The sequence below is a fragment of the Nelumbo lutea genome, chromosome 4 (genome assembly GCF_056320005.1).
Source record: "Nelumbo lutea isolate HS-2025 chromosome 4, American lotus-T2T, whole genome shotgun sequence".
Classification (NCBI taxonomy): Eukaryota; Viridiplantae; Streptophyta; class Magnoliopsida; order Proteales; family Nelumbonaceae; genus Nelumbo; species Nelumbo lutea.
This window is the reverse complement of record NC_142687.1, coordinates 12,088,708-12,114,299: the sequence shown is the minus strand read 5'-3', so window position 1 is coordinate 12,114,299 and position 25,592 is coordinate 12,088,708. Positions and strand designations below refer to the sequence as shown.

General features: G+C 38.2%; 1 long non-coding RNA gene across 1 annotated transcript; it reads left to right on the top strand.

Annotated features, from left to right (window-relative positions):
- Positions 1-486: 486 nt before the first annotated feature.
- On the top strand, positions 487-25,549 carry LOC148853943 (uncharacterized). Its single transcript, XR_016112413.1, has 2 exons — positions 487-1,293; positions 22,979-25,549. It is a non-coding gene; the product is annotated as an uncharacterized LOC148853943 (long non-coding RNA).
- The last annotated feature ends 43 nt before the right edge of the window (positions 25,550-25,592 follow it).

Genomic DNA, 25,592 nt, shown 5'->3' with positions numbered 1-25,592 from the left:
CCAAGATTTCATTTCAAGGTTCCATATTGATTAGATCTCAAATCTGTCCAATCTGAGCCCATTTGGCTCAATCTAACCTCACCAATCACCTCAGACTACCAAAAAACCTTACATTGTGAATTTTCATCCAAAACAGACCTTTTTGCATTCCATCACATCAAGATTCTATTTTGAGGTCCCATATTAATCGAATCAAACCCTTTCCAGATATGCTCGATTTGGGCCCACTTGGGCCAATCCAACCCGACCAATCAAATGGAAATATCAAAAAATCCTACTTGTAAAAAATACCCTTATTTACCCTTGCATCTAAAAAGATTCCGTTTTGACTAATTTCCATAGCCTACATTCACAAAACCCTTTATAGCGGTTATACCCATTTCAACTTTCCATATTTTTTTACCCAAAACCACCCACCATTACACCAGAACCCCGGTTCAACCCCCTGACCCAGTTTAACCCAAATACCCAGTTCAACCTTCATTCGCCCTAATCTACAGTTCTCTTCTCTCCCCTATTCGAACACTGAACCACAGCGGCGGCAAGCGGCGGTAATCCCCAACCTCCGGCCGTTTCTCTCTATCTCTCTTCCTTCTTCTTTCCTCTTTCCTTTTCTTTCTTCATTCTTCTTCTTCCTCCTCTCTCTGTTTCCATCACCTCCATAGAGCTCTCTCTCCCTTCTCCTCCTCTCTCTCTTTCTTCCTTTCCCGAACCAGTTGCAGCGGTAAGCCTTCCCTCCATAGAGCTCTCTCTCAGCTTCTACTTACCAATCCATCAGATCTCTCTCTCAGCGGAAAACCTCCCTCTTCTCGGTCATCCTCGCTTGGGCGGAACCACCGCTGCAACTCCTAGCAGCGGCGGTGCCCTCATTTTGAACTCTCTTTCTTTCCCTCTCTCCCTCTTTCCATAACTGTCAAGACCGAAAAATGATCAGATCCACTCTCCATCATTTATCTCTCTCTCATCTTTATCAAACCAGCATTTGCTCATCTTCGTTGTTGAGACGGCGGCTGCGATCAGAGGTTCCAAAATCGAGTAACAGCGGCGACTTCCGGCCAGATCTCTCTATCACTCTCTCCTTCTCACCGGTTCCCTGTCTTTCGGTTGAAACTGTTGATCGCTTTCTACTTTTGGACATCCAGCAGAGGCGGCGGCAACCATCCCATCTACCTTCCGTTTTTACCTCTTTGAGATTCCTGATTGCAAGCACCGAACACCATGTCAGATTGAAGTAAGAAGATAAGAAACGACACCCCTGTTCCGGCGATCGAATTCAGGCCAAAACCCAACCAGGTAAACCTGTCATTGCTTCTCCCCTATGCGCGATCTTTCTTCTTATTTTCTGGAATTTATGCTATTGCTGCTTTATGGGTCTGAGGAGAGGGAAAGGGGACAGAGCCGCTAATGAGATGCTACCGAACCGGCTCTTGTAAGCTTCGGACTCTTACTCAAACTCGCCATTGTTTTTCTAAATTGTTAGTTGTTTAAATGTTGTTTTTCCTTGGATTTTTGTTCTTCTTCTCTGTCATTTGCTAACACTTGATAAGTTAGATTCTAATGAAACCTTGATTAGGTTAAAACTAATGAAACCTTTCTTCTAATTATCTGTTGTCTCCTATTGTTTCCAGTTCAGTTTATTTCAGATTTGTTTTCTGTTTTCTCTAAATGCTTAGTCTGATCCCTTCAGTCCTGTTTTATTGGTCATCTAAATTTAGGCCGAGTGGTTTGTGGTTATCTAATTTGGGCCCCATTAGTGAAATGCTAGAAATGAATATAATTATATAAAAAATAATAAAAATTCAAGAAAAAAATGGAAAGCTAAAAAAATCTATGATAATGGGATTTGGGATCCTCACATTAGAATACATGAAAAGGGGAATAAGCTACTAAAAGGGGGAATAGTAATTAAAAAATAATAATAATAAAAATAAAAAACTAAAAAAATAGGAAGGGGAGAAAAATAAAAAAATACAAAATACAAAAGATTCAAAAAATCAGAAAATGAAAAAGAAGAATAAAAAATAGTCCCATAAGATAAACATACAAATAGGATTTTATGCGACAATAACTAAAAATTAATTAATTGGTGAAGACAATAAATATAATAATAAGTAAAAAACAATATAAAAATAAATAAAATAAGAAAAATAAAAAATATACTGTAAAAAGGGGCAAATTAAAATAAAAAGTAATAATAATAATTATTAAAAATAAAATAAAAAATATGGATAAATAAAAATTGGGAAGAGTTTTCTAGCCTTTTCTTGTGATTTGCTTTCTTTAGTCATGTCAATTGTTTTCTTTTTGTGATTATGTTTGTTTAAGACCCCATGTGGGCCCCACCTATCCGACCTGGGAGAGGGGTGCCAAATCCTTTCCCACCCTCATCCGAGCCTTACCCAGACCCGTTAGCTGGTGCCACGGGAATTGGATTCAAAATTAAAATGAAAATATTTCTGAAAACTATTCCTGGGGATCCCATCTCCTCCATTTCCTAAATTGATGGGTGGCGACTCTAAATCCAACCCAAGTGGCAAATGAGCTGTTTTTTTGACGCTCACAATGCCAACCTAACTATAAAATTCGACGCTCAGAATGCCAACCTAACTATAATATTTTCCATTAAAACCTCTTTATTTCTTTCTTTTTATTTAAAAATTAGTGCTTTCCTTTCTTCCAAAATAATCCAAGTTGTAGTATCCCTTGCACATCTCCATATCAATCTTCCACTTTTCTTTGATGATTTAAGCATGGAACCATCAAACAACTTGTCCAAATTAATATGTTGAGACCACTTGCATTCAGAAAGAGCAAGGAACTTTTCCTAAATACACTAGACAAATGGATGGGAGATCAGGAAGTGGTAAGCCGTCTTCCCATTTGTTTTTGCACATCAGATGCGAATCAGGAGATTTGTTCCACTTGGGTCTCTTCCTTTGTATAAAATCACAAGTATTAATGTCCCAATGGAATACTTCCCAAGGGAAGACAACTAATTTTTGGAGGGATAGGATCACAGTGAACTTCCTTTACGAGAAAGGACATGTGTGAGGGAGTAGAGGGAATTAAAGATTTTAAAGGAGGTGCAAGAAAACCACCCATAGGACTAGTGGCCTAGAAGCGAGCATTCAATGTAATAGAATCAAGAGCAACCCCATCGAACATATGCAAAAGGCTAGAAACAAGTTGAATTTCAGAGTTCCTAAGGTCTTCTTCTTAGCCCAAATTCTCAGCCAAAGACCAAAGGAGACTTCGGGTTGGCATGCTCAGAATTATTATTGCCTTTAAGAGAGGAAATCGTGAAGAGCAAGAAACAAGTTGGGGATAAATGAATTTGGGCTGCTAAGTATTCGGGTTGGTTTTTTCTCGTGGTTCCTCTTTTAATATGTTGGATAGGGTTACTCCCCCGTCTAACTCCATTCTTGTGACATGTTGAGAGTTGTAATGTGCACCTGTTCCCTTAGATTTTGGTGCTTTTTGTTGGGAAGTTTTCAATGGTAGCCTCAATCTCCTAAGTGGTGCATCATATGTTAATGGAGTGGTGAAGAATAAATCTCTTGTTTTCACCCTATATGCCAAACTAACTATAACGTTTTCCTTTAAAACCTTTTTATTTCTTTCTTTTTATTTAAAAGATCGTGCATTCCTTTCTTCCAATATGGTCCAACTCGTAGTATCCCTTGCACATCTCCATATCAATCTTCCACATTTCTTCGATGACTTGAGCATGGAATCATCAAACAACTTGTCCAAACTAATAGGTTGAGACCACATGCATCCAAATAGAGCAAGGAACTTTTCCTAAATACACTTGACAAATGTATAGGAGATCAGGAAGTGGTAAGCCGTCTCCCCATTTGTTTTTGCACATTAGATGTGAATCAGGAGATTTGTTCCACTTGGGTCTCTTCCTTTGTATAAAATGACAAGTATTAATCTCCCCATGGAAGAGTTCCCAAGGGAAGACATCTAATTTTTGGAGGGATAGGATCGCATTGTACTTCCTTTACGAGAAAAGGGCATGTGTGAGGGAGTAGAGGGAATTAAAGATTTTAATGGAGGCACAAGAAAACCACTCATAGGACTAGTGGCCTAGAAATGACAATCCAATGTAATAGGATCAAGAGCAACCCCATTGAACATATGAAACAGGCTAGAAAGAAGTGGAATTTCAGAGTTCCTAAGGTTTACTTCTTAACCCAAATTTTCAGCCAAAGACCAAAGGAGACTTCGGGTTGGCATGCTCAGAAATATTATTGCCTTTAAGAGAGGAAACGGTGAAGATGGAATGGAGCATATCTTTCAATGGGGACTTCTCAACCCAAGGGTCTTCCCAAAATTTGATTTTGTTAGCTAAGACAAGGTCATATTTGACGTGATTAATAAACATTGGTAGGATACCATGGATGTCTCTCAAAAGAGAGTCAAGAATAGTTCTATGTGAAAGTCCATCATCCCAACTTTTATTTTTGAGACCATTAATATTTACCACAACCCGGTGGCATACTGTTTTTTAGGCTTCGTGGGATATCGGAAATCGTTGACACATGGTTGTGGTGAGCTTTTATTGGCTCTCAAAGAGTGGTTGGTATGCTGGAGTTCTGCGCAGACCTACCCTTGCTTACTTCTCTTTGGAAGGCAATTCATAGTACTCTTCCCCTTTTTCTTGATCGCATCATGTATGATCTCACCTTCGGCAACAAGGTTAAAATTTGGAAAGATGTCTAGCTTGGGAATGCCTTTTGAGAGGTGTGTTTCCTTGTATCTATTCCATATCTAATTTTAAAGGAAAAACAATCTCTGAGTTTGTTCTACTTTCTTCATCCCTTGGCTTTAATTGGAACTTGGATTTTAGTGGAAATCTAGGAGTCTGAATTTCTTCCTATTTGTAGTCTTTTGTATTTGTTGTTTGGGGTGGTTCTTGATAGCTCAGTTGGGGATAATCGAATTTGGGTTGCTAAGTTTTCAGGTAGGTTTTTTGTTGTGGTTCCTCTTTTAATATATTAGATAGGGTTACTCCCCCGTCTAACTCCATTCATGTGACATTTGAGAGCTTAATGTGTACCTATTTGAACATATGGAAAAGGTGGAATTTTAGAGTTCCTAAGGTCTTCTTCATAGCCCAAATTTTCAACCAAAGGCCAAAGGAGACATCAGGTTCGCATGCTCAGAAATAATTTTCCTTTAAGAGAGGAAACCGTGAAGATGGAATGAAACATATCTTTCAATGGGGACTTCTCAATCCAAGGGTCTTCCCAAAATTTGATTTTGTTAGCCACGACAAGGTCATACTTGACGTGATTAATAAACATTGGTAGGATACCATGGATGTTTCTCAAAAGAGAGTCAACAATAGTTCTATGTGATAATCCATCATCCCAACTTTTATATGTGAGCACATTAATACTTACCACATTCCGATGGCATACAGTTTTGGAGGTTTCGTGGGATATCGGAAATCGTTGACACATGTTTGTGGTGAGCATTCATTGGCTTTCAAAGAATGGTTGAGATGCTAGAGTTCTGTGCAGATCTATCCTCGCTTATTTCTCTTTGGAAGGCAATTCATAGTACTCTTCCCCTATTTCTTGATCGCATCATGTACGATCTCACCTTTGGCAACAAGGTTAAAATTTGGAAAGATTTTCTAGTTTGGGAATGCCTGATGAGAGGTGTGTTTCCTTGTATCCATGCCAGAATTAATTTTAAAGAGAAAACAATTTTTGAGTTTGTTCTAACTTCGTCATCCCTTGGCTTTAATTGGAAGTTAGATTTTAGTAGAAATCAAGGAGTCTGAATTTCTTCCTATTTGTTGTCTTTTGAATTTGTTGTTTGGGGTGGTTATTGATAGCTCAGTTGGGGATAAATGAATTTGGGTTGTTAAGTATTCGGGTTGGTTTTTTCTTGTGGTTCCTCTTTTAATATGTTGGATAGGGTTACTCCCCCGTCTAACTCCATTCTTGTGACATGTTGAGAGCTTATTGTGTATCTGTTCGAACATATGGAACAGGCTAGAAACAAGTGGAATTTCAGAGTTCCTAAGGTTTTCTTCTTAGCCCAAATTTTCAGCCAAAGACCAAAGGAGACTTTGGGTTGGCATGCTTAGAATTATTATTGCCTTTAAGAGAGGAAACCGTGAAGATGGAATGGAGCATATCTTTCAATGGGGATTTTTCAACCCAAGGGTCTTCCCAAAATTTGATTTTGTTAGCCAAGACAAGGTCATATTTGACGTGATTAATAAACATTGGTAGGATACCATGGATGTCTCCTAAAAGAGAGTCAAGAGTAGTTCTATGTGAAAGTCCATGATCCCAACTTTTATTTGTGAGCCCATTAATACTTACCACAACCCAATGGCATACTGTTTTTTAGGCTTCGTGAGATATCGGAAATCGTTGACACATGGTTGTGGTGAGCATTCATTGGCTCTCAAAGAATGGTTGGTATGCTGGAGTTCTGTGCAGATCTATCCTTGCTTATTTATCTTTGGAAGGCAATTCATAGTACTCTTCCCCTATTTCTTGATCGCATCATGTATGATCTCACATTCAAGGTTAAAGTTTGGAAAGATTTCTAGCTTGGGAATGCCTGTTGAGAGGTGTGTTTCCTTGTATCTATGCCATATCTAATTTTAAAGGGAACACAATCTCTGAGTTTGTTCTACCTTCTTCATCCCTTGGTTTTTATTGGAGTTGGATTTTAGTATAAATCTAGGAGTCTGATTTTTTTCCTATTTGTTGTCTTTTGAATTTGTTGTTTGGGGTGGTTATTGATAGCTCAGTTGGCGATAAATGAATTTGGGTTGCTTTTTTTCTTGTGGTTCCTCTTTTAATATGTTGGATAGGGTTACTCCCCCGTCTAACTCCATTTTTGTGACATGTTGAGAGTTGTAATGTGCACTTGTTCCCTTAGATTTTGGTGCTTTTTGTTGAGAAGTTTTCAATGGTAGCTTCAATCTCCTAAGTGGTGCATTCCTTTCTTCCAATATGGTCCAACTCGTAGTATCCCTTGCACATCTCCATATCAGTCTTCCACATTTCTTCGATGACTTGAGCATGGAACCATCAAACAACTTGTCCAAACTAATAGGTTGAGACCACATGCATCCAAATAGCGCAAGGAACTTTTCCTAAATACACTTGACAAATGTATAGGAGATCAGGAAGTGGTAAGCCGTCTCCCCATTTGTTTTTGTACATTAGGTGTGAATCAAGAGATTTGTTCCACTTGGGCCTCTTCATTTGTATAAAATGACAAGTATTAATCTCCCCATGGATGAGTTCCCAAGGGAAGACATCTAATTTTTGGAGGGATAGGATCACATTGAGCTTCCTTTACGAGAAAGGGCATGTGTGAGGGAGTATAGGGAATTAAAGATTTTAATGGAGGCACAAGAAAACCACTCATAGGACTAGTGGCCTAGAAATGACAATCAAATGTAAAAGGATCAAGAGCAACCCCATTGAACATATGGAATAGGCTAGAAACAAGTGGAAGTTCAGAGTTCCTAAGGTTTTCTTCTTAACCCAAATTTTCAGCCAAAGACCAACGGAGACTTCGGGTTGGCATGATCAGAAATATTCTTGCCTTTAAGAGAGGAAACGGTGAAGATGGAATGGAACATATCTTTCAATGGGGACTTATCAACCCAAGGGTCTTCCCAAAATTTGATTTTGTTAGCCAAGACAAGGTCATACTTGACGTGATTAATAAACATTGGTAGGATACCATTGATGTTTCTCAAAAGAGAGTCAAGAGTAATTCTATGTGAAAGTCCATCATCCCAACTTTTATTTGTGATCCCATTAATACTTACCACAACCCGATGGCATACTGTTTTTTAAGTTTCGTGGGATATCGGAAATCGTTGACACATGGTTGTGGTGAGCATTCATTGGCTCTCAAAGAATGCCTGGTATGCTGGAGTTCTGCGCAGACCTACGCTTGCTAACTTCTCTTTGGAAGGCAATTCATAGTACTTTTCCCCTATTACTTGATTGCATCATGTATGATCTCACCTTCGGCAACAAAGTTAAAATTTGGAAAGATTTCTAGCTTGGGAATGCCTGTTGAGAGGTGTGTTTCCTTGTATCTATGCCATATCTAATTTTAAAGGGAAAACAATCTTTGACTTTGTTCTACCTTCTTCATCCCTTGGTTTTAATTGGAAGTTGGATTTTAGTAGAAATTTAGGAGTCTGAATTTTTTCTTATTTGTTGTCTTTTGAATTTGTTGTTTGGGGTGGTTATTGATAGCTCAGTTGGGGATAAATGAATTTGGGTTGCCAAGTATTCGGGTTGGTTTTTTCTTTTGGTTCCTCTTTTAATATGTTGGATAGGGTTACTCCCCCATCTAACTCTATTCTTGTGACATGTTTAGAGCTTAATCTGTAACTATTCGAACATATGGAAAAGCTAGAAACAAGTGGAATTTCAGAGTTCCTAAGGTTTTTTTCATAGCCCAAATTTTCATTCCAAGACCAAAGGAGACTTCGGGTTGGCATGCTCAGAAATGTTATTGCCTTTAAGAGAGGAAACCGTGAAGATGGAACAGTGCATATCTTTCAATGGGGACTTCTCAACCCAAGGGTCTTCCCAAAATTTGATTTTGTTAGCCAAGACAAGGTCATATTTGACATGATTAATAAACATTGGTAGGATACCGTGGATGTTTTTCAAAACAGAGTCAAGAGTAGTTCTATGTGAAAGTCCATCATCCAAACTTTTATTTGTGAGCCCATTAATACTTACCACAACACAATGGCATACTGTTTTTTAAGTTTCGTGGGATATCGAAAATCGTTGACACATGGTTGTGGTGAGCATTCATTGGCTCTCAAAGAATGGTTGGTATGTTGGAGTTCTACGCAGATCTACCCTTACTTACTCTTCTTTGGAAGGCAATTCATAGTACTCTTCCCCTATCTTTTTGATCGCATCATGTATGGTCTCACCTTCGGCAACAAAGCTAAAATTTGGAAAGATTCTAACTTGGGAATGCCTGTTGAGAGGTGTGTTTCTTTGTATCTATTCCATATCTAATTTTAAAGGAACACAATCTCTAAGTTTGTTCTACCTTCTTCATCCCTTGGTTTTAATTGAAAGTTGGATTTTAGTAAAAATCTTGGAGTGTGAATTTCTTCCTATTTGTTGTCTTTTGAATTTGTTGTTTGGGGTGTTTATTGATAACTCAGTTGGGGATAAATGAATTTGGTTTGCTAAGTATTCGGGTTGGTTTTTTCTTGTGGTTCCTCTTTTAATATGTTGGATTGGGTTATTCCCTCGTCTAACTCCATTCTTGTGACATGTTGAAAGCTTAATGTGTACCTGTTTGAACATATGGAAAAGGCTAGAAACAAGTGGAATTTCAGAGTTTCTAAGGTCTTTTCATAGCCCAAATTTTCAGCCAAAGACCAAAGGAGACATCGGGTTCGCATGGAACAGGCTAGAAACAAGTGGCCTAGAAATGACAATCCAATGTAATAGGATCAAGAGCAACCCCATTGAACATATGGAACATGCTAGAAACAAGTGGAATTTCAGAGTTCCTAAGGTTTTCTTTTAGCCCAAATTTTCAGCCAAATACCAAAGGAGACTCCGGGTTGGCATGCTCAGAAATATTATTGCCTTTAAGAGAGGAAACGGTGAAGATGGAATGGAGGATATCTTTCAATGGGGATTTTTCAACCCAAGGGTCTTCCCAAAATTTGATTTTGTTAGCCAAGACAAGGTCATATTTGACGTGATTAATAAACATTGGTAGGATACCATGGATGTCTCTCAAAAGAGAGTCAAGAATAGTTCTATGTGAAAGTCTATCATCCCAACTTTTATTCTTGAGCCCATTAATACTTACCACAACCCGATGGCATACTGTTTTTCAGGCTTCGTAGGATATCGGAAATCATTGACACATGGTTGTGGTGAGCATTCATTGGCTCTCAAAGAATGGTTGGTATGCTGGAGTTCTGTGCCGATCTACCCTTGCTTACTTCTCTTTGGAAGGCAATTCATAGTACTCTTCCCCTATTTCTTGATCACATCATGTATGATCTCACCTTCGGCAACAAAGTTATAATTTGGAAAGATTTATAACTTGGGAATGCCTGTTGAGAGGTGTGTTTCCTTGTATCTATGCCATATCTAATTTTAGAGGGAACTCAATCTTTGAGTTTGTTCTACCTTCTTCATCCCTTGGTTTTAATTGGAAGTTCGATTTTAGTAGAAATCTAGGAGTCTGAATTTATTCCTATTTGTTGCCTTTTGAATTTGTTGTTTGGGGTGGTTATTGATAGCTCAGTTGGGGATAAATGAATTTGGGTTGCTAAGTATTCGAGTTTGTTTTTTCTTGTGGTTCCTCTTTTAATATGTTGGATAGGGTTACTCCTCTGTCTAACTCCATTCTTGTGACATGTTGAGAGCTTAATGTGTACCTGTTCGAACATATGGAAAAGGATAGAAACAAGTGGAATTTCAGAGTTCCTAAGGTTTTCTTCATAGCCCAAAATTTCAACCAAAGACCAAAGGAGGCATCGGGTTCGCATGCTCAGAAATAATTTTCCTTTAAGAGAGGAAACGTAGAAGATGGAATGAAACATATCTTTCAATGGGGACTTTCAACGCAAGGGTCTTCCCAAAATTGATTTTGTTAGCCAAGACAAGGTCATACTTGACGTGAATAATAAACATTGGTAGGATACCATGGATGTCTCTCAAAAGAGAGTCAAGAGTAGTTCTATGTTAAAGTCCATCATCCCAACTTTTATATGTGAGCACATTAATATTTACCACAACCCGATGGCATACTGTTTTTTAGGCTTCGTGGGATATCAGAAATTGTTGACACATGGTTGTGGTGAGCATTCATTGTCTCTCAAAGAATGGTTGGTATGCTGGATTTCTGCGCAGATCTACCCTTGCTTACTTTTCTTTGGAAGGCAATTCATAGTACTCTTCCCCTATTTTTTGATCGCATCATGTATGATCTCACCTTCGGCAACAAAGCCAAATTTTGGAAAGATTTATAACTTGGGAATGCCTGTTGAGAGGTGTATTTCTTTGTATCTATGCCATATCTAATTTTAAAGGGAACACAATCTCTGAGTTTGTTCTACCTTCTTCCTCTTTTAAAATATTGGAGAGGGTTACTCCCCCGTATAATTCCTTTCTTGTGACATGTTGAGAGCTTAATGTGTACCTGTTCGAACATATGGAAAAGGTTAGAAACAAGTGGAATTTTAGAGTTCCTAAGGTCTTTTCATAGCCCAAATTTTCAGCCAAAGACCAAAGGAGACATCGGGTTCGCATGCTCAGAAATATTTTCCTTTAAGAGAGGAAACAGTGAAGATAGAATGAAACATATCTTTCAATGGGGACTTCTCAACACAAGGGTCTTCCCAAAATTTGATTTTGTTAGCCAAGACAAGGTCATACTTGACGTGATTAATAAACATTGGTAGGATACCATGGATGTTTCTCAAAAGAGAGTCAACAGTAGTTTTACGTGAAAGTCCATCATCCCAACTTTTATTTGTGAGCACATTAATACTTACCACAACCCGAGGGCATACTGTTTTTTAGGCTTCGTGGGATATCGTAAATCGTTGACACATGGTTGTGGTGAGCATTCATTTGCTCTCAAAGAATGGTTGGGATGCTGGAGTTCTGCGCAGATCTACCCTTGCTTACTTCTCTTTGGAAGGCAATTCATAGTACTCTTCCCCTATTTTTTTATCGCATCATGTATGATCTCACCTTCGGCAACAAAGTTAAAATTTGGAAAGATTTCTAACTTGGGAATGCCTGTTGAGAGGTGTGTTTCCTTGTATCTATGCCATATCTAATTTGAAAGGGAACACAATATCTGAGTTTGTTCTACCTTCTTCATCCCTTGGTTTTAATTGGAAGTTGGATTTTAGTAGAAATCAAGGAGTCTGAATTTCTTCCTATTTGTTGTCTTTTGAATTTGTTGTTTGGCGTGGTTATTGATAGCTCAGTTGGGGATAAATGAATTTGGGTTGCTAAGTATTCGGGTTGGTTTTTTACTTGTGGTTCCTCTTTTAATATGTTGGATAGGGTTAGTCCCCCGTCTAACACCATTCTTGTGACATGTTGAGAGTTGTTATGTGCACCTGTTCCCTTAGATTTTGGTGCTTTTTGTTGGGAAGTTTTCAATGGTAGCCTCAATCTCCTAAGTGGTGCATCATATGTTAATGGAGTGGTGAAGAATAAATCTCTTGTTTTCACCCTATTTGCCAAACTCTCTATTATGTTTTCCATTAAAACCTCTTTATTTCTTTCTTTTTATTTAAAAGATCGTGCATTCCTTTCTTCCAATATGGTCCAACTCGTAGTATCCCTTGCACATCTCCATATCAATCTTCCACATTTCTTCGATGATTTGAGCTTGGAACCATCAAACAACTTGTCCAAACTAATAGGTTGAGACCACATGCATCCAAATAGAGCAAGGATTTTTTCTGAAATACACTTGACAAATGTATAGGAGATCAGGAACTGGTAAGTCGTCTCCCCATTTGTTTTTGCACATTTGATGTGAATCAGGAGATTTGTTCCACTTGGGTCTCATCCTTTGTATAAAATGTCAAGTATTAATCTCCCCTTGGAGGAGTTCCCAAGGGAAAACATCTAATTTTTGGAGGGATAGGATCTCATTGAACTAACTTTACGAGAAAAGGGCATGTGTGAGGGAGTAGAGGGAATTAAAGATTTTAATGGAGGCACAAGAAAACCACTCATAGGACTAGTGGCCTAGAAATGACAATCCAATGTAATAGGATCAAGAGCAACCCCATTGAACGTATGGAACAGGCTAGAAAGAAGTGGATTTTCAGAGTTCCTATGGTTTTTTTCTTAGCCCAAATTTTCAGCCAAAGACCAAAGGAGACTTCGGGTTGGCATGCTCAGAAATATTATTGCCTTTAAGAGAGGAAACGGTGAAGATGGAATGGAGCATATCTTTCAATGGGGATTTTTCAACCCAAGGGTCTTCTCAAAATTTGATTTTGTTAGCCAAGACAAGGTCATATTTGACGTGATTAATAAACATTGATAGGATACCATGGATGTCTCCTAAAAGAGAGTCAAGAGTAGTTCTATGTGAAAGTCCATGATCCCAACTTTTATTTGTGAGCCCATTAATACTTACCACAACCTGATGGCATACTATTTTTTAGGCTTCGTGGGATATCGGAAATCGTTGACACATGGTTGTGGTGACCATTCATTGGCTGTCAAAGAATGGTTGGTATGCTGGAGTTCTGTGCAGATCTACCCTTGCTTATTTCTCTTTGGAAGGCAATTCATAGTACTCTTCCCCTATTTCTTGATCGCATCATGTATGATCTCACATTCGGCAACAAGGTTAAAGTTTGGAAAGATTTCTAGCTTGGGAATGCCTGTTGATAGGTGTGTTTCCTTGTATCTATGCCATATCAAATTTTGAAGAGAAAACAGTCTCTGAGTTTGTTCTACCTTCTTCATCCCTTGGTTTTAATTGGAAGTTGGATTTTAGTGGAAATCTAGGAGTCTGAATTTCTTCCTTTTTGTAGTCTTTTGTATTTGTTGTTTGGGGTAGTTCTTGATAGCTCAGTTGGGGATAATTGAATTTGGGTTGTTTAGTATTCAGGCAGGTTTTTTGTTGTGGTCCTCTTTTAACATATTGGATAAGGGTTACTCCCCCGTCTAACTCCATTCTTGTGACATGTTGGGAGCTTAATGTGTACCTATTCGAACATATGGAAAAGGCTAGAACAAGTGGAATTTCAGAGTTCCTAAGGTTTTCTTCATAGCCCAAATTTTCAGCCAAAGACCAAAGGAGACTTCGGGTTGGCATGCTCAGAAATAATTTTCCTTTAGGGGGCGAAACCGTGAAGATGGAATGGAACATGTCTTTCAATGGGGACTTCTCAACCCAAGGGTCTTCCCAAATTTCGATTTTGTTAGCCAAGACAAGGTCATATTTGACGTGATTAATAAACATTGGTTGGATACCTTGGATGTCTCTCAAAAGAGAGTCAGGAGTAGTTATATGTGAAAGTCCATCGTCCCAACTTTTATTTGTGAGCCCATTAATACTTACCACAACCTGATGGCATACTGTTTTTTAAGTTTCGTGGGATATCGGAAATCGTTGACACATGGTTGTGGTGAGCATTCATTGGCTCTCAGAGAATGGTTGGTATGCTGGAGTTCTGCGCAGATCTACGCTTGTTTACTTCTCTTTGGAAGGCAATTCATAGTACTCTTCCCCTTTTTTTTGATCGCATCATGTATGATCTCACCTTCGGCAATAAGGTTAAAATTTGGAAAGATTATTAGCTTGGGAATGCCTATTGATAGGTGTGTTTCCTTGTATCTATGCCATATCTAATTTTAAAGGGTACACAATCTCTGAGTTTGTTCTACCTTCTTCATCCCTTGGCTTTAATTGGAAGTTGGATTTTAGTATACATCTAGGAGTCTGAATTTCTTCCTATTTGAAGTATTTTGAATTCTGAATTTCTTCCTATTTGTAGTATTTTGAATATTTTGTTTGGGGTGGTTTTTGATAGCTCTGTTGGGGATAAATGAATTTGGGTTGCTAACTCTTCAGGTTGGTTTTTTCTTGTGGTTCCTCTTTTAATATGTTGGAAAGGGTTACTCTCCCGTCTGACTCCATTCTTGTGACATGTTGAGAGTTATGATGTGCACCTTTTCCCTAAGATGTTGGTGCTTTTTGTTGGGAACTTTTCAATGGAAGTATCAACCCTTGTGAACTTTTGCAAAGAAAGGAGACGTAGTTGGCCTTAATCTCCTAAGTGGTGCATCATATGCTAATTGAGTGGTGAAGAGAAAATCTATTGTTTTCTCCCTATGTGCCAAACTAACTATAATGTTTTCCATTTAAACTTTTTTTATGACTTTCTTTTTTATTTAAAAGTTCATGCATTCTTTCTTCCAATATAGTCCAAGTCGTAGTATCCCTTGCACATCTCTATATCAATCTTCCACTTTTCTTTGATGACTTGAGCGTGGAACCACCAAACAACTTGTCCAAACTAATAGGTTGAGACCACTTGCATCCAAATAGTGCAAGGAACTTTTCCTAAATACACTAGACCAATGGATAGGATATCAGGAAGTGGTTAGCCATCTCCCCATTTATTTGGCACATTAGATGCAAATCTGGAGATTTGTTCCACTTGGGTCTCTTCCTTTGTATTAAATCACAAGTATTAATGTCCCCATGGAAGACTTCCCAAGGGGAGGCAACTAATTTTTGGATGGATAGAATCACATTGAACTTCCTTTCCGAGAAAGGGCATATGTGAGGGAGTAGAGGGAGTTAAAGATTTTAAAGGAGGCGCGAGAAAACCACCCATAGGACTAGTGGCCTAGAAATAACCATCCAATGTAATAGGATCAAGAGCAACCCCATCAAACATATGGAAAATGGTAGAAACAGTTGGAATTTCTGAGTAACTAAGGTTTTCTTCTTAGCACAAATTTTCAGCCAAAAATCAAAGGAGACTTCGGGTTGGCATGCTCAGAAATAATTTTCCTTTAAGGGAGGAAAATGTGTAGATGGAATGGAACGTATCTTTCAATGGGGACTTCTCAACCCAAGGGTCTTCCCAAATTTTGATTTTGTTAGCCAAGACAAGGTCGTATTTGACATGATTAATGAACATTGGGAGGATACCATGGATGTCTCTCAAAAGAGAGTCAAGAGTAGTTCTATGGGATGGTCCATCATCCCAACCTTTTTTTGTGATCCCATTAATACTTACCACAACCCAATGGCATACCGTTTTGGAGGCTTCGAGGGATATCGGAAATCGTTGATCCATGGTTGTGGTGAACATTCTTTGGCTCCCAAATAATGGTTGGGATGCTGGAGTTTTGTGTAGAGCTACCCTTGCTTACTTCTCTTTGAAAGGCAATTCATAGTACACTTCCGCTATTTCGCTATTTCTTAATCGCATCATGTATGATCTCACCTTTGGCAACAAGGTTAAAATTTGGAAAGATTTCTTGCTTGGGTATGCCTGTTGAGAGTTGTGTTTCCTTGTATCTATGTCGTATATAATTTTAAAGGGAAAACAATTTCTGAGTTTGTTCTACCTTATTCATCCCTTGGCTTTAATTGGAAGTTGGATTTTAGTAGAAAACCAAGAGTCTGAATTTCTTACTATTTGTAGTCTTTTGAATTTGTTGTTTGGGGTGGTTCTTGATAGCTTAGATAGTGATAATTGAATATGTGTTGCTAACTCTTCCAGTAGGTTTTTTCTTGTGGTTCGTCCTTTAGTATGTTGGATAGGGTTACTCCCCCGTCTAACTCCATTCTTGTGACATGTTGAGAGTTCTAATGTGCACATGTTCCCTTAGATGTTGGTGCTTTTTGTTGGGAAGTTTTCAATGGAAGTATCAACCCTTGTGACCTTTTGCAAAGAAAGGAGACGTAGTTGGCCTTAATCTCCTATGTGGTGCATCATATGCTAATGGAGTGGTGAAGAACAAATCTATTGTTTTCACCCTATGTGCCAAGCTAACTATTTTGTTTTCCATTGAAACTCCTATATTTCTTTCTTTTTATTTAAAAGTTCGTTTATTTCTTTCTTCCAATATAGTCCAAGTTGTAGTATCCCTTGCACATCTCCATATCAATCTTCCACATTTCTTTGATGACTTGAGCATAGAGCCATCAAATAACTTGTACAAACTAAGAGGTTGAGACCACTTGCATCCAATTAGAGCAATGAACTTTTCCTAAATACACTAGACAAATGGATAGGAGAACAGGAAGTGGTAAGCCATTTCCCCATTTGTTTTTGCTCATTAGATGCGAATCAGGAGATTTGTTCCACTTGGGGGTCTTCCTTTGTATTAAATCACAAGTATTAATGTCCTCATGGAAGACATCCCAAGGAAAGACAACTAGTCTTTGGAGGGATAGGATCACATTGAACTTCCTTTATGAGATGTGTGAGGGAGTAGAGGGAATTAAATATTTTAAAGGAGGCGCAAGAAAACCACCCATAGGACTAGTGGCCTAGAAACAACCATCCAATGTAATAGGATCAAGAGCAACCCTATCGAACAGAACTATCAATGAATTTGGGTTGGGGTGGTTCTTGATAGCTCGGTTGGGGATAAATGAATTTGGGTTGCTAACTGTTCACTTTGGTTTTTTGTTGTGGTTCCTCTTTTAATATGTTGGATAGGGTTACTCCCCCGTCTAACTCCATTCTTGTGACATGTTGAGAGTTCTGATGTGCACCTATTCCCTTAAATGTTGGTGCTTTTTTGTTGGGAATTTTTTAGTGGAAGTATCAACCCTTGTGACCTTTGGAAAAGAAAGGAGACGTAGTTGGCCTTAATCTCCTAAGTGGTGCATCATATGCTAATGGAGTGGTGAAGAGCAAAACTATTGTTTTCACCCTATGTGCCAAACTAACTATAATGTTTTCTATTAAAACCTATTCATTTCTTTTTCTTCTTTAATAATTTGTGTATTCCTTTCTTCCCTAATAGTCCAATTCATAGTATCCCTTGCACTTCTCCGTATCAATCTTCCTCTTTTCTTTGATGACTTGAGCATGGAACCATCAAACAACTTTTCCAATCTAATAAGTAGAGGCCATTGCATCCAAATAGAGCAAGGAGCTTTTCCTAAATATAGTAGACAATTGGATAGGAAATTTGGTACTTTTCTTATATATATTAGACAAGTAGAAAAGAGATTAGGGAGGTGGAATGGAAGATATCTTTCAATGGAGACTTCTCATCCCTTGTGTCTTCCAAAAATTTGATTTTGTTGGCCCAGACAAGGTCATACTTGATGTGATTAATGAACATTGGGAGGATACTATGGATGTCTCTCAAAAGAGAGTCAAGAGTAGTTTTTTGTGATAGTCGATCATCCCAACCTTTATTTTTGAGCCCATGAAACTTTGCCACAATCCGATGGCATAAGGTTCTGGAGGCCTCATGGGATATCGGAAATCTTTGACCCAAAGTTGTGGTGAGCATTCATGGGCTTTCAAAGAATGGTTGGGATGCTGTAGTTCTGCACAGAGCTACCCTTACTTCTCCTTGGAAGGCAATTCATAGTACTCTTCCCCTATTTTCTAATTGCATCATGTATGATCTCTCCTTTGCCAACAAGGTTAAAATTTTGAAAGATTTCTAGCTTGGGAATTCCTATTGAGAGGTGTGTTTCCTTGTATCTGTGCCATCTCTAATCTTGAAGGGAAAAGAATCTCTGAGTTTGTTTTACCTTCTTCATCCCTTGGTTTTTATTGAAAGTTGGATTTTAGTAATCCGAACATTTGAATTTGTTCCTTTTTCCATTCTTTTGAATTTGTTGGATGGGGTGTTTCTTGATAGCTCAATTGGGGATAAATGAATTTGGGTTGATAACTTTTCAGGTAGGCTTTTTCTTGTGGTCCTCTTTTAATATGTTGGTTTGGGTTACTCCTCCGTCTGACTCAAGTCTTGTGACATGTTGTGAGTTCTGATGTGCACCTGTTTGCTCAGATTATGGTGCTTTTTGTTGGGAGGTTTTCAGTGGAAGTATCAACAGTTGATACCTTTTGTAAAGAGTGGAGACCTAGTTGTTCTTCTTCTCCTAAGTGGTGCTGGTGCATCATATGCAAATGTAGTCTTGAAGATTGCATACAACCTATTAATCTCCTGTCATTGGCTTGTTGCATTTGAATTTATTTCTTGCTCCGTTTCATTGTATGTGGGATCCTTCTGTTACCTTAGATAAATTGTTTGGCTCTTTCGTAATCAAATGCTCAAGGAAAATGGGTAGGAATGATGTGTATGTGTACAACTACTGCATTTGTAGGGACATTGTGGGAAGACAGAAATGCAAGAATATTTGTTGAAAAATAAAGTTGGGGGGATTTTATTGAATCCATCACTCTTAAGCTTGCCACATTTGTGAAAACTCTAGTAACTGTGTTTAAATGTCATACTTGCTTGGGCCCAACCTTGTGTGTGCATGGCTGTACAGTTCACTGGGCAATGCTTTTCCCCTAAAAAGAATTGGGTTTTGTCTTTGTTCATTTTGATTGCTAAAATAGTGTCATGCATTTTAAATATGCCTGTTTACATAAATTGGCATTGGTAATACCATATTAGTACTGGTTTTGTGCCTTCCTGTCATTGCATAGTTGCTGCTGTGTGGATGTGAGTAATGTAGATGATATCTTCTGAATGCTTTTACTGTTCTAATCTTCCTGTGTTGCTTAAAATTAAAAAAAAATATATATTATTTCTTTTCTCTTTTGATTTGTAACAAATACAAACTTTTTCTGCTAAATAAACAGAATTTATTAATGAACTACTGAAACACGAGAAGAGATTGTGGTCCTGGTTATCTCTCCGCTGTACAAATCAAATTTGGCCTAAAATAATTGTTGCTTGTTCACCCCTTGTTTAGCCAAAGCATCATCCAAACTATTAGCTGACCATTGGAACCACTGAATCTCCATCTACATGTCCTTTGAAAACCCTTTAAAGTCTTAAAGTGTTCGATTGCATTTCTATAACTCCACAAAGCTGCTTTGATTCCTTTCATTAACCAGCTGATCGCAACATGGGGAGCTCCTTTAATAACCAATTATTCAACTCCCATCTCCTTAGCTTATCATACTCTAGTAACTACTTGAGGCTGATAGAGAGAAGATTGTAATTTTGGTTGATCACTACTCAGTCAATTGTATTTTTGGTTGAGGCTGATAGAGAAAAGATTTTAAATAAGATACCTATTGTTCTAAACATTGAAAATGATCCAAAAACCTATAGTGAGGCCATGACCTCTAGAGATGTTGCTATTTTGAAGGAAGCTGTAAATGATGTAATGGATTCAATAATGTCAAATAACACATGGGTACTAGTAGGCCTACCTCCAGGATCAAAACCAATAAAATGTAAATGGGTATTTAGAAGAAAATACAACATTGATGGAACTATACAAAATTTTAAGGCTAGATTGGTAGCCAAAGGATTTAGTCAAAAGAACACTCATAACATTAGCATCAATTTATCACTTATCTATTCACCAAATGAATGTTAAAACTGTTTTCTTAAATGGTGATTTAAATGAAGAGGTTTATATGGAACAGGTAGAAGGATTTGTTCTTCCTAGAAATGAGAATAAAGTCTGTAAACTGGTTAAATCACAATATGGATTAAAACTAGCACCTAAACAGTGGCATGAGAAATTTGATTCTTGCATTTTAGCTTTTGGTTTTAAACATAATAGTACCGATAGATGCATTTACTCAAAATTCACTAAAAATTATGGAGTAATTGTATGTCTTTATGTTGATGATATGTTTATTGTGGGTACAAATATGGTTGGCATAAATGAAATTAAAAACTACTTATTCTCTGTCTTCAAGATGAAAGATTTAGGAGAAGTAGATATCATCTTGAGAATTAAAGTTAAAAAGCATAGTAGGGGCTATACATTAAGCCAATCACATTATATTAAGAATGTACTTGAGAAATTTAAGCATTTAGGGTTTAAAGAATATAGCACGCCATATGATTCTAGTATGAAGCTAGTAGAAAATACTGGTAGAGCAATTGTACAACTTGAGTATGCTAGTGAAATAGGAAGCTTGATGTATGCTATGCTTTGTACTAGACCTGATATTGCATTTGCAGTAAGTAAACTCAGTCGGTTTACAAGTAATCCCGGTGTAAAGCACTGGAAGGCAATTGGGAGAGTTCTTGGGTATCTCAAAGGAACCTTGGAACTTGGCTTGTTTTATTGTGATTATCCAGTTGTACTACAAGAGTACACTGATTCAAGTTGGATTACCGGTAATGGAGATAACAAGTCCACCTCTGGATGGATTTTCGTCCTTGGTGGGGGTGCGATCTCTTGGGCATCCAAGAGACAAACTTGTATATCTCACTCGACCATGGAATCCGAATTCATAGCCTTAGCGGCTGTTGGAAAAAATGCTGAATGGATTAGGAATTTATTATTGGATATAAAACTTTGGCCTAGTCCTATGCCTCCAATTTCCATTTATTGTGATAGTGAGGCAACTCTGTCAAGAGCCTACAGTGGTACCTATAGTGATAGTGAGGAACCTCTAAACAAAGTAGAAATGTACAAAATATCTCACCTTCTTGCTGAAATTCTTGAATATTCTTTCATTGTCTTTCAAGGTTATTGTAGCATTGGGATAAAAAATTTCCTGAGAAGGTTCTTTGGCCTTAAAGCATTGGGATTTGCCCCAAGAGGTCTAGGCCGCTAGAGAGATTATTGGACCTGCCTAGGCTGAACTGAACATTATTCTTCCCTGACACTATTTTCTAAGGTTGTCTTGTTGATGGAACTGGTGTACCTTTTTCAGGGTCAAATTCTTTTTTTTTTCCAATTTTTTCTCTTTCATTTTTCTTTTGCTTGTTTTCCCCTTCGCAATAACTCCCCCCTCCCTTTTTTTCACATTACTTTGTTGAATTTTTAACTTTTTTTCTTTTTCTGTAAGTGATGCATTGGGAGGAGAAGGATGATCCAAAAATAGTGTGTATAGGATCTTTCTTGTCTTAGTGATTGCCAACTTATTTTTTACTTATAATGGTGAAGTATGGGACAGGGAACTCAAACTGGGAGCCGGGTGAATCCAATCTACCTTATGGATGTGCAGTGTGGAGGGGTATACAGAAATCAGCAAGGTATTTAAGATGGAAGTAGATGGGTCAAGAATTAGTTTTTGGCAAGAGGTGTGGTGTGGAAGTTGCCCTCTCAAGGATAGATTCCCAACATTATTTGAAATTGCTCTCAATAAGGAATGTTTGGTCTCAGAGATATTCTCACAGGAGGGAGGGGTATGATGTTGGTGCCCACTTTTAGAAGGAATCCAAATGATTGGGAAATTGTAGCTGGCAGATACTCTAGCAAAACAGGGAGCTGATAGACCTACTCTATTTTGGGCTAAATTGTAGCTGTCTGTATCACAACAGTGGGGTGATTGATCTACATAATCTGGCCTTATCTTTATATCGTAAAACTCTGGAGTGCGGAGTAAATAAAGAAACTGTAATCTGTTTTCAATTTAATAAAAAGCTAAATTCTCTTTTGCTGATCAATAAAAAAAAGATCAGGAAATTGAGCAGTGGGAGGAACTGATGCAAAACTTAAGTACAGTCAGATTGGACAGTGCAAGAAGTGATAAAAGAATTTGGGTTGGGAGAAATCTGGAATTTTCACAATCAAATCCTTTTATAACAGAGTTTGCAATGATAAGGCAAATTTTCCTGAAAACAGGGTCCGGAGATCTGCAGCTCCCCTCAAGGTTTCTTTATGTGGGTGGCGGTTTTGGGGAAGTGCTTAACATGTGATAACTTATCAAAGAGAGGGTTGGTGGTGGAACCTAGTAGATGTGTGGTGTGTGGTGAAAACTCTGAGGGGGTGGAGCATCTTTTCATGCACTGCTGTTTTGCATGGGAGATATAGATGAAATCTTTGAGGGTGTTTGGAGTAACAGCTCTGTTTCCCAAGAGACCTGTTGGTATTACAATGGACTTGAGATGCGTGTGGTTTATTGAGGAAAGGAAAGGTTTTCCAGCAGCAGTATTGTGGTCAATTTTGACAGAAAGAAATAGGAGGCTTTTTGAAAACAAGTTCAGTACAGTAGTTACAGTTTTAAAAGGTAGCTGGGGAAGGATATACTCAATGGCGGTGGCACAAAGTTATTCGAGAATATTACCTTATAGCTCTTTTATTTATTTAATCTTTTTTTTTGTATGAAATTAGTCAAAGTGGAATTTGGGTTGTACAATGAAAATACTTGCCTTGTCTAGTACCTAATTGTGTAAGGCTTTGCACATGTTCTGATTGTATAATGAAATACTTTACCTTTCTCTCACAAAAAAAAAACTTATTTTTAACTTGTAATGTCAAGTTTAATGTTCCTTTATGGCTTTCTTTATCTTGGGTGCAGAGGATCTTCTTGCTAAAGTTTTTATGTGATGAGGTGCTGAACTCAGCTGTTATTCGTGAACACCTTGAGCAGTGTGCTGATGTATCAGTAGATTTGCAGCAGAAATTACGTCTCTTGTCATAGAATGGAGAAACCTGAAATTCAGAGAAGAAATTCTGGTTGCCAAAGATGTAAAAGAAAAAACGACCATGTTTGATGGAGTAAGAGAACCTGGAATAGAAGGGATGGATACTGTACTTGCAAACTATGGTCAGCGGATTGGCCAATTGAATGCTTGGTGTAACAGATCCAACTGCAATACTTCTTTCTCTGGTAATTTGTTTCAGCTAGAAGATGGTTCTGAGGGGAGTGGACCAAATGATCTCAATAAACCCCCTGGTTGGTTTGATTCAAAATGCATTACAAAGAAAATTGACAATAGTATTAGAACTACAAGCATGAAGCCTAGAGATACTGAAAATCACCTGAAAGATGCTCTCCCTGTCATTAATAACAGTCTAATTCCTGGAAATCCTTTTTCCTGTGTGGTTTCCACCAAAAGAGATGAATCTGACCTGCAAAATGAGCAGCCACTGTCAACTCCTCAGAAACTAGAAATCAATAACTTGGGTAAAACAAATGATATTCAAGGTGATTTGAACAGAAAGTGTGAGTTGAGTACTGAAAGGAATGGTTCTATGCTGCCTGTTCTTGATGTTCTACAACGACCTCGTTTTTCTTCTGGTACTAGGAGAAGCTATTTGACTGAACATTATCCTATGCATTTGAACTCAGATTCTATATTCCCTGGACATCACTGTGGTGCCCAACCTGATGTTGAAGAATACAAGCCTACAATCTTGATGTGAACTCTCTGAAGAACGAGATTTCGCTTTTACAGGATTCCCTTGCCGGTGTAGAATCACAGCTTATGAAGGTACCTGTGCGGAGGGATCTTTTGGGTAGGGACTCTGCCGGACGACTCTACTGGGTTTTAGCCAAGCCTGGACAACGTCCTTGGTTGGCTGTTGATGGGAGTGCTACTGCACAACAAACACAAAGAACTGTGGAAGAGCACCCGGATCCGTTTGCAAATAATTCAATTTTGAGGTTGTTCTCTTCCATTTCACAAAGTGTCAATAGTTCAAGTTCAAATGCAAATGAATATGATATTTGTTTTCGGCATTCTTCGTCTTCTTGGGTTTCCTATGAATCTGATGCTGAAATTCAAGAACTTATTGGGTGGTTAAAAGCCAGTGATCCAAGAGAAAGAGAGCTGAAAGAATCCATTATACAATGGAAGAGATCAAGACCTCATGGCTCCCAACAGTCTAGAAATCCTGTACAGGATGAGATTCATTTGACCTCATCAAAGTCCTTGGATTGTGAAAAAGTGGTGATTACTGATTGTCTTATCACTAGGGCTGCTAACATACTGGAGAAGAAGTATGATCCTTGCTTGGAGCTAGAAACTTGTGACATGCCCAAGAAGCGTGGGAGGAGAGCAAAAGTAGCTTATGAGGAGAGAATGTACAAATGTGAGTGCCTTGAACCTGTATGGCCATCTAGACATCATTGCCTACTGTGTCACCAGACCTTTTTCACTGTTGTGGAACTTAAAGTGCATAATGATGGAAAGTGCAGCTCAGGATCATTCGCCCATGCTAGCAATAAGGAAAATGATCTCTATAAAGGGAAGGGGACACGTCAGGAGTGCAATGAGGAAGTAGACATATCTGAGCTATCAAAGAGTAGGAAGTTTGAAATCAATTCTAGGTTGATTAAATTTCAGAAGGGGTAGCATGCCCATATAATATCGATGAAATCAGTAGTAAGTTTGTCACTAGAAATTCTAACAAGGATCTGGTGCAAGAATAGGACTTATTGGTTCAAATGGGGTTCCTTTGTTAGTCTCATCGACTTCTCCTTATCTTATTGATCCTACATTAATGTTAGTCCCTATCCAAAAAGATGAAGCTGATCCAGGTGCCAAGCCTGCAGTAAAATGGCTAGTGTTTTCACAAGAGAATGGCATTGCAGACAATGTGAACCATAATGATGGTGTATACGATCTTCCCAAAGGTTTTGCTGCCACTGGCATCAGTGAGTCACTAAAAACTGTTGGACCCACATATGAATGTATTAATCATAGAGATTCTCTATCTTGTTTAAATAATAGAACTGCAGACCTGGAGGTTGGTCACTGCTGCATGGTTCCTGAGTCTTCATTGAGACCATCGGTGGGAAAAGTTTCTCAAATTTTAAGACGCCTCAAAATTAACTTACTTGACATGGATGCTGCTCTTCCCGAAGAGGCCCTGAGACCTTCAAAAGGGCAATTAGCAAAGAGATGTGCCTGGCGTGCATATGTTAAGTCTGTAGAGTCCATATTTGAGGTAAATTGAATTCTTTCCTTTATTTGGTATTCCATCATTTATTATGCAACTGGAATTTAAATTGCTCATCAGATTTTATAGACATATTTGCTATTTTCAATTTTTGATCTGTAACTAAAATGGCCTATCCATCCAACGTTACTCTGTTACTCTGCCTGCACATTTACTAAGAAAAGTAGTTGGTGTTGACGAGAAATGATGACTAAAATGTATGTATGCATAGCAATATTTATATATGA